General features: G+C 40.0%; 1 pseudogene; it reads left to right on the forward strand.

The window, feature by feature from the left end:
• Positions 1–520: 520 nt before the first annotated feature.
• On the forward strand, positions 521–16932 carry LOC107607428 (uncharacterized; annotated as a pseudogene).
• The last annotated feature ends 234 nt before the right edge of the window (positions 16933–17166 follow it).

Here is a 17166-nt window from a genome sequence, read left to right on the forward strand (position 1 = left end):
CACTACAGAAGCCCAGGAACTTATTGAAATGGTTGTAAATAACTAGTTCATGTATACTTCTGAAAGGAATCCTGTGAATAATGGGACAACTCAGAAGAAAGAAGTTCTTGAGATTGATACTCTGAATGCAATATTGGCTCAGAACAAAATATTAACTCAGTAAGTCAATATGATTTCTTAGAGTTTGACAAAAATGCAAGCTGCATCAGGTAGTACTAAAGAAGCCTCCCCTGAAGGAGAAGCTTATGATCCTGAGAATCCTGCAATTGAAGAGGTGAATTACATGGGAGAATCCTATGGAAACACCTATAATCCTTCATGGAGGAATCATCCTAATCTCTCATGGAAGGATCAGCAGAAGCCTAATCAAGGCTTCAATAACAATAATGGTGGGAGAAATAGGTTTGGCAATAACAAACCTTTTCCATCATCTTCTCAGTAACAGACAGAGAATTCTAAGCAGAGCCACTCTAACTTAGCAACCATAGTCTCTGATCTATCTAAAACCACTCACAGTTTCATGACTGAAACAAGGTCCTCCATTAAAAATTTGGAGGCACAAGTGGGTCAGCTAAGTAAAAGAGTTACTGAACTCCCTCCTAGTACTCTCCCAAGCAATACAGAAGAGAATCCAAAAAGAGAGTGCAAGGCCATAACTATAACCAACATGGCCGAACCTGGAGAGGAAGAAAAGGCAGTGATTTCCAATGAGGAAGACCTCAATGGACATCCACTAGCCACTAAAGAGTTCCCTAATGAGGAACCAAAGGAATCTGAGACTCATATAGAGACCATAGAGATTCCACTGAACTTACTGTTGCCATTCATGAGCTCTGATGAGTATTCTTCCTCTGAAGAGGATGAAGATATTATTGAAGAGCAAGTTGCTCAATCTCTAGGAGCAATGATGAGGCTAAATGCCAAGTTATTTGGTAATGAGACTTGGTAGGATGAACCCCTATTGCTCATCAATGAACTAAATGATATAGTTCAACTGAAATTACCTCAGAAGAAACAGGATTTTGGAAAGTTCTTAATACCTTGTACCATAGGCACCATGACCTTTGAGAAGGCTCTGTGTGACCTAGGGTCAGGGAAAAACCTCATGCCCCTCTATGTAATGGAGAAACTAGGGATCTTTGAGGTGCAAGCTGCAAGAATCTCATTAGAGATAGAAGATAATTCAAGGAAACAGGCTTATGGACTTGTAGAGGATGTCTTGGTGAAGGTTGAAGGCCTGTACATCCCTGCTGATTTCATAATCCTAGACACTGGGAAGGATGAAGATGATTCCATCATCCTTGGAAGACCCTTCCTAGCCACAGCAAGAGCTGTGATTGATGTGGGTAGAGGAGACCTAGTCCTTCAATTGAATGAGGACTACCTTGTGTTTAAGGCTCAAGGATCTTCTTCTGTAACCATGGAGAGGAAGCATGAAAAGCTTCTCTCAATACAGAGTCAAACAGAGCCCCCACACTCAACTTCTAAGTTTGGTGTTGGGAGGCCATCATTAAACTCTGAGTCTCTGTGAAGCTCTCTAAGAGCTTCACTGTCAAGCTATTGACATTAAAGAAGCACTTGTTGGGAGGCAACCCAATGTTATTTAATTATATTTTAATATTTTCCATTGTTATTTTATGTTTTCTTTAGGTTGATAATCATGTGAAGTCACAAAAACAACAAAAAAATCAAAAACAAAATGAAAATCAACATTAAAAACAACACACCCTGGAGGATAAGCTTACTGACATTTAAACGCCAGTACGGATAGCAGAATGGGCGTTTAACGCCTAGTCTGGCAGCATTCTGGGCGTTAAATGCCAGAATGGGAAGCACTCTGGGTGTTTAACACCAGAAAGGGCTGTCTGGCATCTGGCTGGTGTTAAACGCCAGAAATGGGCATCTGGCTAGCGTTAATGCCAGAAATGGGCAGCAGACTGGTGTTTAACGCTAGGAAATGTAGCAGAGCTGGCGTTTAATGCCTGGATAGGTAGCGGAGCTGGCGTTAAATGCCAGATTTGGCACATAATGGGCGTTTGAATGCCAGAATGGTACATGGACTCAAATTTCTTGACACCTCAGGATCTGTAGACCCCACAGGATCCCCACCTACCCCACTTTTTCTTCTCTCCTCTTCACACCTTTCCATAATACTCTTCCCCAAATATTCTTGACCAATCCCATCATTAACTCTTCCCCAAATACCCTTCACCTATCAAATCCTACCCTCTTCCCCATATTCTCTTCACCACTCACATCCATCCATCATTAAACCCCACCTACCTCACCATCCAAATTCAAACCATTTCCCTCCCAAACCCACCTACACATGGCCGAATACCCCCTCTCTTACCCTATAAATACCCCTCCTCACTACCTTCATCTTCACACAACATACACACTACAATCTACCTTGGCCGAACCTACACCAACCCTCCATCTCCTCCATTTCTTATTCTTCTACTCTTTTCTTTCTTCTTTTGCTCAAGGACGAGCAAATCTTCTATGTTTGGTGTGGGAAAAGCTAAAGCTTTTTGTTTTCCATAACCACTAATGGCACCTAAGGCCAGAGAAAGCTCTAGAAAGAGAAAAGGGAAGACAATTGCTTCCACCTCCGAGTCATGGGAGATGGAGAGATTCATCTCAAAGGTCCATCAAGACCACTTCTATGAATTTGTGGCCAAGAAAAAGGTGATCTCCGAGGTCCCCTTCAAGCTCAAAAAGAGTGAATATCCGGAGATACGATATGATATTCGAAGAAGAGGTTGGGAAATCCTCACCAACCCCCTTCAACAAGTCAGAATCTTAATGGTTCAAGAGTTCTATGCCAATGCATGGATCACTAAGAACCATGACCAAAGTATGAACCCGAACACAAAGAATTGGCTCACAATGGTTCGGGGGAAATACTTGGATTTTAGTCCGAAAAATGTGAGGCTAGCATTCAACTTGCCAATGATGCAAGGAGATCCTCACCCTTTCACTAGAAGGGTCAACTTTGATCAAAGGTTGGACCAAGTCCTTAGGGACATTTGTGTGGAAGGCGCTCAATGGAAGAGAGACTCAAGAGGCAAGCCGGTTCAACTAAGAAGGCTTGACCTCAAGCCCGTGGCTAGGGGATGGTTGGAGTTCATCCAACACTTTATCATTCCTACTAGCAACTAGTCTGAAGTTACAATAGACCGGGCTATCATGATCCATAGTATTATGAATAGAGAGGAAGTAGAAGTTCATGAGATCATTTCCCTAGAACTCTACAAGGTGGCGGACAAGCCTTCCACTTTGGCAAGGTTAGCCTTCCCTCATCTCATTTGTCACCTATGCAATTCAGCCGGAGTTGTCATAGAGGAAGACATCCTCATTGAAGAGGATAAGCCCATCACTAAGAAAAGGATGGAGCAAACAAGAGCCCCACTCATGGACCTCAATAAGAGTATGAGGAAGTTCCTCATCATGAAATCCCTGAGATGCCTCAAGGGATACACTTTCCTCCACAAAACTACTGGGAGCAAATCAACACCTCCATAGGAGAATTGAGTTCCAACATGGGACAACTAAGGATGGAGCACCAAGAGTATTCCATCCTCCTCCATGAAATTAGGCAAGACCAAAGAACCATGAGGGAGGATCAACAAAGACAAGGAAGAGACATAGAGGAGCTCAAGCACTCCATAAGATCTTCAAGAGGAAGAACTAGCCGCCATCACTAAGGTGGACCCATTCTTTAAATTTCCTTGTTCTTTATTTTCTGTTTTTCGTTCCCTATGCTTTATGTTTTATCCATGTTTGTGTCTTTATTACATGATCATTAGTATCTAGTGTCTATGTCTTAAAGCTATAAATGTCCTATGAATCCATCACCTTTCTTAAATGAAAAATGTTTTTAATTGCAAAAGAACAAGAAGTACATGGTTTCAAATTTTATCTTGAAATTAGTTTAATTATTTTGATGTGGTGGCAATACCTTTTGTTTTCTGAATGAATGCTTGAACAGTGCATATTTTTGAATTTGTTGTTTATGAATGTTAAAATTGTTGGCTCTTGAAAGAATAATGAAAAAGGAAAATGTTATTGATAATCTGAAAAATCATAAAATTGATTCTTGAAGCAAGAAAAAGCAGTGAAAAGGTTGCAAAAATAAAGTGGCGAAAAAAAAGAGAAAAAGCAAGTAGAAAAAGCCAATAACCCTTTAAACCAAAAGAAAAGGGTAAAAAGGATCCAAGGCTATGAGCATTAATGGATAGGAGGGCCCATAGGAATAAAATCCTTGCCTAAGTGGCTAAACCAAGCTGTCCCTAACCATGTGCTTGTGGCGTGAAGGTGTCAAGTGAAAAGCTTGAGACTGAGCGGTTAAAGTCGTGGTCCAAAGCAAAAAAAAAAAGAGTGTGCTTAAGAGCTCTGGACACCTCTAACTGGGGACTCTAGCAAAGCTGAGTCACAATCTGGAAAGGTTCACCCAGTTATGTTTCTGTGGCATTTATGTATCCGGTGGTAATACTGGAAAACAAAATTCTTAGGGTCACGGCCAAGACTCATAAAGTAGCTGTGTTCAAGAATCAACATACTAAACTAGGAGAATCAATAACACTATTTGAATTCTGAGTTCCTATAGATGCCAATCATTCTGAACTTCAAAGGATAAAGTGAGACGCCAAAACTATTCAGAAGCAAAAAGGCTACAAGTCCCGCTCATCTAATTGAAGCTAATCTTCATTGATAAGTTTGGAATTCATTGTATATTCTCTTCTTTTTATCCTATTTTATCTTTAGTTGCTTGGGGACAAGCAACAATTTAAGTTTGGTGTTGTGATGAGCGGATAATTTATACCCTTTTTTGCATTGTTTTTACATAGTTTTTAGCATGTTTTAATTACTTTTTATTATATTTTTATTAGTTTTTATTCAAAAATCACATTTCTGGACTTTACTACGAGTTTGTGTGTTTTTCTGTGATTTCAGGAATTTTCTGGCTGAAATTGAGGAACCTGAGCAAAAATCTAATTCAGAGGCTGAAAAAGGACTGCAGATGCTGTTGGATTCTGACCTCCCTACACTCGAGGTGGATTTTCTGTAGCTACAGAATCTCAATTGGAGAGTTCTCAATTGCGTTGGAAAGTAGACAGCCTGGGATTTCCAGAAATATATAATAGTCCATACTTTCCCCGAGATTTGATGGCTCAAACTGGGATTCAAAATTAGCCTAAAACATCTTGGCGTAAAACGCCCAAACTGCACCAAAGCTGGCATTTAACTCCAGGAAAAGCCTAAGCACGAAAAAGCTTCAATGCTTAGCCCAAGCACACACCAAATAGGCCCCGGAAGTGGATTTCTGCACTATCTGCACTTAGTTACTCATTTTCGAATTCTACTCACATAAAGGAATCTTTATACTGTGACATAGAGGATTCCTATTCTTTTCTGTTCTCTTCTTTTTCATATGAGCAGGAACAAGGATAAGAATATTCTTGTTGAGGCTGATCCTGAACCTAAAAGGACTCTGAAGTGGAAACTAAGAGAAGCTAAAGCACAAAACTCTGGAGAGGACCTAACAGAAATTTTTGAAAAAGAAGAAGACATGGCAGCCGAAAATAACAACAATGGTTGAGATGCAAGGAAGATGCTTGGTGACTTTACTGCACCCACTTCTGACTTCTCTGGAAGAAGCATCTCAATTCCTACAATTGGAGCAAACAACTTTGAGCTTAAGCCTCAATTAGTTTCTCTAATGCAACAGAATTGCAAGTTTCATGGACTTCTATTGGAAGATCCTCATTAGTTCTTGGCTGAATTCTTGCAAATCTGTGACACTGTCAAGACCAATGGTGTTAATCCTGAGGTCTACAGACTTATGCTTTTCCCCTTTGTTGTAAGAGACAGAGCTAGGACATGGTTAGACTCACAACCTAAAGAAAGCCTGAACTCTTGGAAAAAGTTGGTCAATGCTTTCTTGGCCAAATTCTTTCCACCTCAAAAGTTGAGCAAGCTTAGAGTGGAAGTCCAAACCTTCAGATAGAAGGAAGGTGAATCCCACTATGAAGCTTGGGAAAGATACAAGCAATTGATCAAAAGGTGTCCTTCTGACATGCTTTCAGAATGGAGCATCATATGTATATTCTATGATGGTCTGTCTGAATTGTCCAAGATGTCATTGGACCACTCTAATGGTGGATCTCTTCATTTGAAGAAGACGCCTGCAGAAGCCCAGGAACTCATTGAAATGGTTGCAAATAACCAATTCATGTACACTTCTGAAAGAAATCCTGTGAATAATGCGACAACTCAGAATAAAGGAGTTCTTGAGATTGATACTCTGAATGCAATATTGGCTCAGAATAAAATATTGAGTCAGCAAGTCAATATGATTTCTCAGAGTCTGACTGGAATGCAAGCTGCATCCGGCAGTACTAAAGAAGCTTCCTCTGAAGAAGAAGCTTATGACCCTAAGAACCCTGCAATGGAAGAGGTGAATTACATGGGAGAATCCTATGGAAACACCTATAATTGTTCATGGAGGAATCATCCTAATTTCTCATGGAAGGATCAGCAGAAGCCTAATCAAGGCTTCAATAATAATAATGGTGGGAGAAATAGGTTTGGCAATAGCAAACTTTTTCCATCATCTTCTGAGCAACAGACAGAGAATTCTTAGCAGAGCCTCTCTGACTTAGCAACTATAGTCTCTGATCTATCTAAGACCACTCTTAGTTTCATGACTGAAACAAGGTCCTCCATTAGAAATTTAGAGGCACAAGTGGGTCAACTAAGTAAAAGAGTTACTGAAATTCCTCCTAGTACTCTCCCAAGCAATACAGAAGAAAATCCAAAAAGAGAGTGCAAGGCCATCAATATAACCAACATGGCCGAACCTATAGAGGAGGAAAAGGTAGTGATTTCCAATGAGGAAGTCCTTAATGGATGTCCACTGACCCCTAAGGAGTTCCCCATTAAGGAACCAAAGGAATCTGAGGCTCATATAGAGACCATAGAGATTCCACTGAACTTATTGTTGCCATTCATAAGCTCTGATGAGTATTCTTCCTCTGAAGAGGATGAAGATGTTATTGAAGAGCAAGTTGCCCAGTATCTAGGAGCAATCATGAAGCTGAATGCCAAGTTATTTGGTAATGAGACTTGGGAGGATGAACCTCCATTGCTCATCAATGAACTGAACACCTTGGTTCAACAGAAATTACCTCAGAAGAACTCGGATCCCGGAAAGTTCTTAATACCTTGCATCATAGGCACCATGACCTTTAAGAAGGCTCTGTGTGACCATAGTTCAAGTATAAACCTCATGCCACTCTCTGTAATTGAGAAACTAGGGATCTTTGAGGTGCAAGCTGTAAGAATCTCACTAGAGATTGCAGACAATTCAAGGAAACAGGATTATGGACTTGTAGAGGATGTCATAGTGAAGGTTGAAGGCTTTTACATCCCTGCTGATTTCATAATCCTAGACACTGGGAAGGAAGAGGATGAATCCATCATCCTTGGAAGACCTTTCTTAGCCACAGCAATAGCTGTGGTCGATGTGGAAAAAGGAGAGTTAATCCTTCAATTGAATGAGGACTTCCTTGTGTTTAAGGCTCAAGGATCTTCTTCTGTAACCATGGAGAGGAAGCATGAAAAGCTTCTCTCAGTACACAGTCAAATAGAGCCCCCACACTCAACTTCTAAGTTTGGTGTTGGGAGGCCACCATTAAGCTCTGAGTCTCTGTGAAGCTCTCTAAGAGCTCACTGTCAAGCTATTGACATTAAAGAAGCGCTTGTTGGGAGGCAACCCAATATTATTTAATTATATTTATTTATTTTCCATTGTCACTTTATGTTTTCTTTAGGTTGATGATCATGTGAAGTCATAAAAACAAATGTAGAATTAAAGCAAAATGAAAAATAGCATAAAAAACAGAACACCCTGGAGAACAGGCTTACTGGCATTTAAACGCCAGTAAGGATAGCAGAATGGGCATTTAACGCCCAGCCTGGCAGCATTCTGGGAGTTAAACACCAGAATGGGAAGCACTCTGGGCGTTTAACGCCAGAAAGGGGTGTCTGGTGTCTGGCTGGCGATAAACACCAGAAATGGGCAGCAGACTGGCGTTTAACACCAGGAAAGGTAGCAGAGCTAGCGTTTAACACCAGAATTGGCACACAGAGGGAGTTTGAACGGTAGAATGGTGTAGAGAGCAGAATTCCTTGACACCTCAGGATCTGTGGACCCCACAGGATCTCCACCTACCCCAACTCTTCTTCTCTCCTCTTCACACCTCTCTATAACACTCTTCTCTAAATATCCTTGACCAATCCCATCAATAACTCTTCCCAAAATACCCTTCCCCTATCAAATCCTACCCTCTTCCCCATATTCTCTTCACCATTCACATCTATCCATCATAAACCCAACCTACCTCACCATTCAAATTCAAACCATTTCCCTTCCAAACCCACCTATTCTCACACGGATCCCCTCTTCTTCCTACCCTATAAATAACCCTCCTCACTACCTCAACTTTCACATATCACAAACACTTCTTCCTCCCTTGGCCGAACCACTCACCTCCCTCTATTTCCTCCATTTCTTCTTCTTTTACTCTTTTCTTTCTTCTTTTGCTCGAGGACGAGCAAACCTTTTAAGTTTTGTATGGAAAAAGCCTTACTTTTTGTTTTTCCATAACCATCAATGGCACCTAAGGCTGGAGACACCTCTAGAAAAAGGAAAGGAAAGGCAATTACTTCCACCTCCGAGTCATGGGAGATAGAGAGATTCATCTGAAAGGTCCATCAAGACCACTTCTATGAAGTTGTGGCCAAGAAAAAAGTGATTCCCGAAGTCCCTTTCAATTTCAAAAAGGGTGAATATCCGGAGATCCAACGTGAGATTCAAAGAAGAGGTTGGAAAGCTCTGATAAACCAAATCCAACAAGTCAGAATCTTAATGGTTCAAGAGTTCTATGCCAATGCATGGATCACTAAGAACCATGATCAAAGTATGAACCCGAACCCAAAGAATTGGCTCGTAATGGTTCGGGGGAATTACTTGTATTTCAGACTGGAAAATGTGAGGTTAGCATTTAACTTGTCAATGATGCAAGGAGATCCTCGCCCTTTCACTAGAAGGGTCAACTTCGATCAAAGGTTGGACCAAGTCCTTAGGGACATTTGTGTGGAAGGAGCTCAATGGAAGAGAGACTCAAGAGGCAAGCCGGTTCAACTAAGAAGGCTTGACCTCAAGCTCGTGGCTAGGGGATGTTTGGAGTTTATCCAATGCTCTATCATTCCTACTAGCAACCGGTCTGAAGTTACAATAGACCGGGCTATCATGATCCATAGCATCATGATTGGAGAGGAAGTAGAAGTTCATGAGATCATATCCCTAGAACTCTACAAGGTGGCAGACAAGCCCTCTACCTTGGCAAGGTTAGCCTTCCCTCATCTCATTTGTAACCCATGCAATTCAACTGAAATTGTCATAGAGGAAGACATCCTCATTAATGATGACAAGCCCATCACTAAGAAGAGGATGGAGAAAACAAGAGAGCCTACTCATGAACCTCAATAAAAGCATGAAAAAATTCCTCATCAAGAAATCCCTGAGATGCCTCAAGGGATGCATTTTTCTCCATACAACTATTGAGAGCAAATTAACACCTCCTTAGGAGAACTGAGTTCCAATATGGGGTAACTAAGGATGGAGCACCAAGAGCTCTCTATTATCCTCAATTAAATTAGAAAGGACCAAAGAGCCATGAGGAAGGAACAACAACGGCAAGGAAGAGACATAGAGGAGCTCAAGCACTCCATAAGATCTTCAAGAGGAAGAACTAGCCGCCATCACTAAGGTGGACCCGTTCTTTAATTTCCTTGTTCTTATTTTTTCTATTTTTCGAATTCTATGCTTTACGTTTTGTCTATGTTTATGTCTTTATTACATGATCATTAGTATCTAGTGTCTATGTCTTAAAGCTATGAATGTCCTATGAATCCTTCACCTTTCTTAAATGAAAAATGTTTTTAATTGCAAAAGAACAAGAGGTACATAGATTTCGAATTTTATCTTGAAATTAGTTTAATTATTTTGATGTGGTGGCAATACTTTTTGTTTTCTGAATGAATGCTTGAACAGTGCATATTTTTGAATTTGTGTTTATGAATGTTAAAATTGTTGGCTCTTGAAAGAATGCTAAAAAAGGAGAAATACTATTGATAATCTGAAAAATCATAAAATTGATTCTTGAAGCAAGAAAAAGCAGTGAATAGAAAAAGCTTGCGAAAAAAAAGAAGAAAAAATGCTAAAAAAATAAAGAAAAAAAAAAGAAGAAAAAGAAAAAGCAAGCAGAAAAAGCCAATAGCCCTTTAAACCAAAAGGCAAGGGTAAAAAGGATCCAAAGCTTTGATCATTAATGGATAGGAGGGCCCACAGGAATAAAATCCTGGCCTAAGCGGCTAAATCAAGCTGTCCCTAACCATGTGCTTGTGGCGTGAAGGTGTCAAGTGAAAAGCTTGAGACTGAGCGGTTAAAGTCGTGGTCCAAAGCAAAAAGAGTGTGCTTAAGAGCTCTGGACACCTCTAACTGGAGACTCTAGCAAAGCTGAGTCACAATCTGAAAAGGTTCACCCAGTTATGTGTTTGTAGCATTTATGTATCCGGTGGTAATACTGGAAAACAAAATGTTTAGGGTCACGGCCAAGACTCATAAAGTAGCTGTGTTCAAGAGTCAACATACTAAACTAGGAAAATCAATAACACTATCTGAATTCTGAGTTCCTATGGATGCCAATCATTCTGAACTTCAAAGGATAAAATGAGATGCCAAAACTGTTCAGAAGCAAAATGGATACAAGTCCCGCTCATCTAATTGAAGCTAATCTTCATTGATATTTTTGAGATTTATTGTATTTTCTCTTCTTTTTACCCTATTTTGTTTTTAGTTGCTTGGGGACAAGAAACAATTTAAGTTTGGTGTTGTGATGAGCAGATAATTTATACCATTTTTGACATTGTTTTTACATAGTTTTTAGTATGTTTTAGTTACTTTTTATTATATTTTTATTAGTTTTTATGCAAAAATCACATTTCCGAACTTTACTATGAATTTGTATATTTTTCTGTGATTTCAGATATTTTCTGGCTGAAATTGAGGGACCTGAGCAAAAATCTGATTCAGAGGCTGAAAAAGGACTGCAGCTGTTGGATTCTGACCCTCCTACACTCGAAGTGAATTTTCTGGAGCTACAGAAGCCCAATTGGTGCGCTCTCAATTGCATTGGAAATTAGACATCTTGGGCTTTCTAGAAAGTCCATACTTTGCCTGAGATTTGATGGCCCAAACTGGCGTTCAAAGCCAACCTAAAATATCTTGGCGTAAAACGCCCATACTAGCACCAGAATTGGAGTTAAACGCCCAAACTGGCACCAAACCTGGCGTTTAACTCCAGAAATAGCCTATGCATGAGAAATCTTCAATGCTCAGCCCAAGCACACACCAAGTGGCCCCCGAAAGTGGATTTCTGCACTATCTGCACTTAGTTACTCATTTTCTGTAAACCTAAGTTACTAGTTTAGTATAAATAGCACTTTTTACTACTGTATCTACATCTCTGGATGTTTAGTCCTTAGACAATTGAGGTTGGCCACACGGCCATGCCTAGACTACTTTTTCTTATGTATTTTCAATGGTGGAGTTTCTACACCCCATAGATTAAGGTGTGGAGCTCTGCTGTTCTTCATGAATTAATGCAATTACTACTATTTTCTATTCAATTCACGCCTACTTTTTCTCCAAGATATACTCTCATACTTAATTCAGTTAAGTCAAAATGGAGGGGTGACCCGTGACAATCACTCAATCTTCGTTACTCGCTTAGCCAAGATCGCGTGCCTGACAACCATAAAGCGGTCTACATGATGTTCAACGTAGTCATTGGATGACAGCCGGAGTATATTCTCTTGGATACCTAATACACGGACCGAGTCTGTGATATTAGTATCTTCGTGGTATAGGCTAGAACAATTGGCAGCATTCCTGGGATCCGGAAAGTCTAAACCTTGTCTGTGGTATTTCGAGTAGGATCTGGGAAGGGTTGACTGTGACGAGCTTCAAACCTGCGAATGTTGGGCACAAGTGACAGTGTGCAAAAGGATCAATGGATTCTATTCCGACACTAGCGGGAACCGATAGATGATTAGCCATGCGGTAGCTGTACCTGGTATTTTTCATCCAAGACGAGAAATCCGACAGTTGATTAGCCGTGCAGAAACCGTAGAGGACCATTTCCACTGAGAGGATCTTACAGCTTGCCATGGAAGGAAGTAACGCATGGTTGGAAGAAGGCAATAGGAAAGCAGAGATTCAAAAGCAACAAAGCATCTCCAGACGCTTATCTGAAATTCCCACCAGTGAATTACATAAGTAACTTTATTTTATTTTATGTTTTATTTATCTTTTAATTATCAAAACCTCATAACCAATTGAATCCGCCTGACTGAGATTTACAAGATGACCATAGCTTGCTTCAGGCCGACAATCTCTGTGGGATCGACCCTTACTCACGTAAGGTATTACTTGGACGACCCAGTGCACTTGTTGGTTAGTTGTGCAGAGTTGTGAAAAGTGTGAATCACAATTTCCGTGCACCAGAGCTCCACCTACCCCCACCTTCTTCTACCCTACTTTGCTCGAGGACGAGCAAAACTCTTAAGTTTGGTGTTGCAAAAGCTTTGCTTTTTGATTTCTACCACTCCTAAGTATGGAAGAAGAGGATGGAGCAAACTATGAAGCATGGACAAGAGCCTGTGTAGTCGCCTCAACAAAGACAAAGGAGTGACATTGAAGAGATCAAGCACTGCATTGGATCCTCAATGAGGAGCACTAGCCACCATCATTCAAGTGGATTCGTTCTCTGTTATTTTTCTGTTTTTTGTCTGTTTATTTATCTGTTCTCTAGTTCTAATTGCATGATCATTTGCATTGATGTCTTAAAGTTGTAAAATGTTCTATATATTTCTCACCTTGCTTAAATAATTTTTTTATTGTAAGGATTTGAGAGATGCATCAATTTCAAGTTTAAAATAAGATTAGTTTAGTTATGTTGATGTGGTGTCATTTGCTTTTGTTTTCTAAATGTATGAAATAAACAGTGCATGTTTGAAGTTGAAATTTTAAAATGTTGGCTCTTGAAAGAATAAGAAAAAAGGAAAAATATTATTGATAATTTGAAATATTTGAAAATTGATTCTTGAAGCAAGAAAAAGCAGCAAAAAGCAAAAGAAAAAGCATGTTGCAAAAGAAAAAAATTATTATGCATGCGAAAAAGAAAGAAAAAAATGGCGAAAAGAAAAAAAAAGGCAGAAAAATCCATTACTACCCAAAAATGCAGGAAAAGGAGGGCAGATTGAAGAATCCAGTAACCCTTTAAACTAAAAGGCAAGGGTAGAAGGACCCAAGGCTTTGAGAACTAATGGATAGGAGGGTCCAAAGGAATAAAATCCTGGCCTAAGCAGCTAAACCAAGCTGTCCCTAACCATGTGCTTGTGGCATGAAAGTGTCAACTGAAAAGCTTGAGAATGAGCGGTTAAAGTCGTGGTCCAAAGCAAAAAGAGTGTGCTTAAGAACTCTGGACACCTCTATTTATGGACTCTAGCAAAGCTAAGTCACAATCTGAAAAGGTTCACCCAGGTAAAGTGTCTGTGGCATTATTGTATCCAGTGGTAATACTGGAAATCAAGGTGCTTAAGGTCACGGCCAAGACTCTGAAAGCTGTGTTCAAGAATCAAAATAAGCTTAATTAAGAGAATCACTAATATCATCTGGATTCTAAGTTCCTAAAGATGCCAACCATTCTAAGTTTCAATGGATAGTGAGATGCCAAAACTATTCAGAAGAAAAGAGCTACCAAGTCCCGCTCATCTAATTGTAACTAAGCTTCATTTGAAACTTAGAGATTTATTGTATCTTAATTTTCTTTTTAACCTACTGTGTTTTTAGTTGCTTGGGGACAAGCAATGGTTTAAGTTTGGTGTTGTGATGAGCGGATATTTTATATGCTTTTTGACATCACTTTCATATAATTTTTAGTAGTTTTTATTGAGTTTTTATAGGTTTTAGTGTTAAATTCACATTTTTGGATTTTACTATGAGTTTTTGAGTTTTTGGACAATTTTAGGTATTTTTTGGCTGAAATTGAGGAGTTGGAGCAAAAGTCTGATTCAGAGACAGAGAAAGCACTGCAGATGCTATCTGGATCTAACCTGCTTGCATTCAGAAGAGCTTTTCTGGAGCTACAGAAGTCCAAATGGAGAGCTCTCAACGGATAAGGAAATCTGACTTCTAGATCTTTCCAGCAATATAATAGTCCATACTTTGCTTCGGATTAGAAGGTCTAAAACTGTTGTCCAACGCCAGCTTCCTGCCCTCATCCAGGCGTCCAGCGCCCAAAGAGAAGAGCCCAGCATCCAAAGGCTCAGAGAGGACCTCCTAGCTGGCGTTCCATGCCCAAAGAGCCTCATAGAACTTGTATCTCATTAAAGCTCAGCCCAAACACTCACCAAGATGGCCTCAGAAGTGGATTTTAGCACTAAATAGACTATTTTACCCTTACTAGTCATTAGTTTAGTATTTAAAGGATTTAATTCATGTATCACAGACATCTTCAGCCCTATTTTCCTTTTCACCATTGTATTTTACTTTCACTATGAGTTTCCAAACCTCCTAGGTTGAGGGGAGGAGCCCTGCTGAGTCCTATGAATTAATAAAAAGTATTACTTTTAGTATTCGTTCTTCATCAATATGAATGCGTTGAACTGGCATAAGGTTATCGCATTCTACATGGGTTCGGAGTGTGTATTTCATCGGATAATGATGAACCACCAGCTTGAATACACGTCTCTCAGACGGCTAATCCACGACTTCGATGGGGGACTTCTCGAGACATCAGTTCAGCCGATTTACGGGGAGATTAGGGTCTCTGTGGTAGAGGCTAGAATCCTGAGAAGCTTCACGTTCAATCAGAATGGATCCACACTAAACATGGGGTTCAGATCTGGAGGAGTATTGGTAGCTGCTCAAACTAGTGTCAATCACATACATCCTGCCATTGAAGAAATCACTCACAAGCAAGGAGAGCAGTAGTACCAGAGTTAATTTAGAAAGACAAAGCAACTCCAACTCTCAACTCTATTCCTATTACATAATCTAATTGGTTTTACCCCTTTCGGACATTTTTCCTACAACTCTATTCCTATTCTTATAATTAAACATTGTAATTCCATCTTTCAAATCAACAACCTTCTGCAAGAACGAAGATAACCATAGCTTGCTTCAAACCACAATCCTCGTGGGATAGACCCTTACTCGCTCAGGTATTACTTGGATGACCCAGTGCACTTGCTGGTACAGTTGTACGAAGGTGTGGGGATTCGTGCACTAACGGTCAAGTTACACTCCCAATTCATTAGAATGAAGAACGAAGATACATCTTAGAATGGAATCAAGCATAGATTGAAATAGAATAGTGATATTATTAATCCATAAGAATCAACAGAGCTCTTAACCTTAACCTAGGAAGTTAGTAACTTATAACTTACAGAAAATAGTAATGTATTCGAAAATATGGCATAAAGTCCTTGAACAAGAGTGATCCTTGTCCTATATATACTAATCTAATAAGTAAGGATTACAGAAATAAGATAAACTAGTCTTGTGGTGTGAAAATCTACTTTTCGGGCCCACTTGGTGAGTGTTTGGGTTAAGCTTGAGTGAAGCCACGAGTTGGTATTGCGTTTTGGGCATTGGACACCAGCTTTGGACTCCTGAATGGGCCTTAGATACCAGCTACTCCCTTTTGGGTGTTGGACGCCAGGAATAGGGTTGGTGGCTGGCGTTGAATGCCAGTTTTGGGCCTTCATTTCCATAGCCATTGAGAGCACACCATTTGGACTTCTATAGCTCTAGAAATCCTCCTTCAAGTGCATGAAGGTCAGAATCTGACAGCATCTGCAGTCCTTTCTCTGTCTCTGAATCAAACTTTGCCAAAACTCCTTAATTTCAGCCAGAAAATACCTAAAATCATAAAAAAACACACAAACTCAAAGTGGAATCCAAAAATATAAATTTTGCACTAAAACCTATGAAAATATAATAAAACATAAAGAAAACATAACAAAAACTATATGAAAATGATGCCAAAAAGCGTATAAAATATCTGCTCATCAGGTATTGACTTCATGGGACCTTTTTCTCCCTCATACTCAAATACTTACATAGTAGTAGCTATGGATTATATGTCCAACTGGGTGGAATCAATGGCCTTTCCCACCAATGATGCTAGAGTCGTGCTGAGCTTCTTGTGGAAATATATTTTCAGTTGGTTTGGTGTCCCAACGACACTGATTAGTGATGGTGGAGGCCACTTCTGCAATAAATTGTTAGACTCGCTACTGCAGAGATATGGAGTCCATCATAAAGTGGAAACCTCCTATCACCCTCAGACAAGGAGACAGGTTGAAGTCTCCAACAGGGATATCAAGAGGATCCTGGAGAAGACTGTAAGTACTTCAAGGAAGGACTGGGCAAGGAAACTTGATGATGCTCTTTGGACATACCAGACTGCTTTCAAGACTCCTATTGGAATATTCCCATACTAGTTGGTTTATGAAAAACCCTATCACTTGCCAGTGGAGTTGGAGCATAGAGCATATTGGGCAACAAAGTTTCTGAACTTTGATGCCAAAGCTGCAAGAGAGAGGAGGCTGTTCCAACTGAATGAGCTTGATGAGTTCAAAAACTCTGCTTATGAGAATGCCAAGATCTACAAGGAAAATACCAAGAAGTGGCATGATAAAAAGATAGCCACAAGAGTGTTTGAGCCAGGCCAAAAGGTGCTATTATTCAATTCTCGGCTCAAGCTCTTTCCTGGAAAGCTGAAGTTCCAGTAGTCAGGACCTTTTGCGTTAAACAGAGTGTCCCCTTATGGTCAAGTGGAACTTCAAGAAGAAAATTCAGATAGAAGGTTCACAGTCAATGGCTAGAGGGTAAAGCACTATCTTGGAGTCGATATTGATCACCAGAGGTCCACTCACACGTTGACTTAGCAGCACTAACTGTCAAGCTAGTGACGGTAAATAAACGCTTGTTGGGAGGCAACCCAACCCTGAGTATCCTTTAATTTT

The sequence above is a fragment of the Arachis ipaensis genome, chromosome B7, assembly GCF_059453495.1.
Source record: "Arachis ipaensis isolate K30076 ecotype BB chromosome B7, ASM5945349v1, whole genome shotgun sequence".
NCBI lineage: Eukaryota > Viridiplantae > Streptophyta > Magnoliopsida > Fabales > Fabaceae > Arachis > Arachis ipaensis.